General features: G+C 51.9%; 1 long non-coding RNA gene across 1 annotated transcript in view; it reads left to right on the top strand.

Annotated features, from left to right (window-relative positions):
* The first annotated feature begins 1,181 nt into the window (after positions 1-1,181).
* The window catches only part of LOC109289506, a 7,521-nt gene continuing 6,497 nt past the window's right edge, over positions 1,182-2,205 (top strand). Inside the window, exon 1 of the long non-coding RNA XR_002095389.1 lies at positions 1,182-2,158. This is a non-coding gene — a long non-coding RNA (uncharacterized LOC109289506). The remainder of the gene's footprint in view (positions 2,159-2,205) is intronic.

Below are 2,205 nucleotides of genomic sequence, written 5' to 3'. Positions count from 1 at the left end.
GCTGCCCAGCCAGTCAGTCCCCAGCCTGTACCGGTGCATAGGGTTGTTCCATCCTAAGTGCAGGACTTTGCACTTGTCCCTGTTGAATCTCATGAGATTCCTTTTGGCCCAATCCTCCAATTTGTCTCAGTCACTCTGAATCCTAGCCCTACCCTCCAACATATTTATTACTCCCCCAATCTCGGTGTCATCTGCAAACTTGCTGAGCATGCACTTTAAGCCATCTTCCAGGTTGTTGATAAAGACATTGAACAAAACCAGCCCCAGGACCAACCCCTGGGGCACTCCACTTGATACCAGCTACCGACTAGACATCGAGCTATTGATTAATCTCCTCTGAGCCTGATGCTCCAGCCAGTTTTGTATCCACCTTACTTACGGTCCATTCATCCAGTCCATACTTCCTCAGCTTGCCTGCAAAAGTGTTGTGGGAAACTGTATCAAAAACGTAGCTAAAATGAAAGTACACCACATCCAGCACACAGCTTCCAGGAGGGGCTCCTGCTGCTACTACTTCTGCAGCTGCTGGGGAAACTGCTTGGCTTCACCAGCATCCATTGGCTCCTACTCATCTCCCTGCTGCAGCACTTGCTCTGAGCAGCAGGTAGAGAAGTGGCAGGAGTAGGGGGAGGAGGAGCTGCAGCTGGGTAAGAGCACGGAGTATGGGACTGAGGCTGGTTGGAGTGCAGAGGAGGTTAGGAGGAGCGCGGAGCAGGATGTGGGTGTAAGGGAGGGTTGGTGCATGTGGGACCCCTTACACAGTCCCTCCAATGGTGCACAGGCCCCACCGGCAGCAGCAGCAGCAGCAGGTGCTCAGGGTGCTTGTGGCCTGTGCAGGAGTCCTGGGACCTGTACAGCAGGGAGCGGTGAAGGCAGCCTGTTCTGTCATGTAAGCCTTCCTCCCAGTGGTGCAGGAGTGCTGGGAGCTACATGTGCGCCACAGGAAGCCCCACAGGATAGAAGTAGGCTAGCCTGGCTACACTCCTTGCCACCAAGTACAGCTCTGGCTGGAGCCACGTGCTGCTGGGCGGCAGTGCACAGTAGCGGGGGTGGGGGAAGAGTGTGTAGGAGGGTTCCCACACCTTCTCACCCTCCTTCACACTACTGAGTTTTTGGTTGTAGCCGCATTGGTCTAAGGACATAGGCAGGCAAGGTTCTTTGAGTAAATGTGGTATCTTTTATTAGACCAACTGAGTAGTTGGAAAGAAGTTCTTGGCAAGCTTTCGGGTACAGTTACCCTTCTTCAGGCATAGGGAAGGGTATGCCTCCAAGACTCATTCCTGGACTCTCTGTTAGTCTGAGACTCCAAGGAATGAGAGAAGCTTTTAGCTAAAAGCCTCAGTTTTCTTGGGAAAATCATTTTGTTGTTTTTTTTGGGGGGGGGGTGTTCTTCATTGTTTTTGATTTTGGTTGAGACCCATTGGGTCAAGTCAGAAGGGGTCTGGTGAGGGATGGCCCACAGTCTTTAACTCAGGGATAAGGATTGGAAGCAGGCGGCAGAAAGCAACACCGGGCACACCCATGCCACAACCTGAGGTGGCCCAGTGTAGGGTTACACATCGGAGCTACAGTTGGCATGAGGCAAATGGAGCCAAAGAACTGGAGCAGTGACTGTGAACCATAAAGCACTGTCATCCACGGTTGGGAAGTGGACGGGGTGTGGGGGAGGTGGAGCCCTGAGTCAGCTGCAGCCATACCATGAGTACCCCTATAGGGGCCCACCACACAGAACACTGAACCCATTCCTTTCAAAGTATCATAAAGGTGTGGCAGGAGAATTGGGGAAGGGCCCTGCCCAGGGCACTCATGTGATTATTCACCAGTCAAGCCACAGTGTGACACCCAGTTTCACTGAAATGCATCAGGTGCTTAACTTCCTCTGAAAATCCCAACCTAAATCCCTGGGAAGGAGGTGCATAAAAGCAGCCTCATGATGCAATTAGCCATAAAATTGTGATAGAATTCATCATGTGACCTACCAACAACAGCTCTCTAATCCTGCTCCAGCACACCAAACCACCCTGCTGCTTCCAGCTACTCCAGGCTACATGTACCAAAAGCAAAGGACAGCCAGAGCTGTAATGTTCTTCCTGACAACAGTGATCACTGCAAAGCTCAGCTCCTACACCCTGAGAAGAAGGGGCAATGCTGCTGCCAGGTCACTCCGGTACACCAGTATCCCTTTTCTCTTCATTTATATTCTCC

The sequence above is a fragment of the Gavialis gangeticus genome, unplaced genomic scaffold, assembly GCF_001723915.1.
Source record: "Gavialis gangeticus isolate Ggan-Ray unplaced genomic scaffold, GavGan_comp1, whole genome shotgun sequence".
Classification (NCBI taxonomy): Eukaryota; Metazoa; Chordata; order Crocodylia; family Gavialidae; genus Gavialis; species Gavialis gangeticus.
The sequence above is the reverse complement of the archived record's forward strand: the minus strand, read 5'-3'. Positions and strand labels throughout refer to the sequence as shown.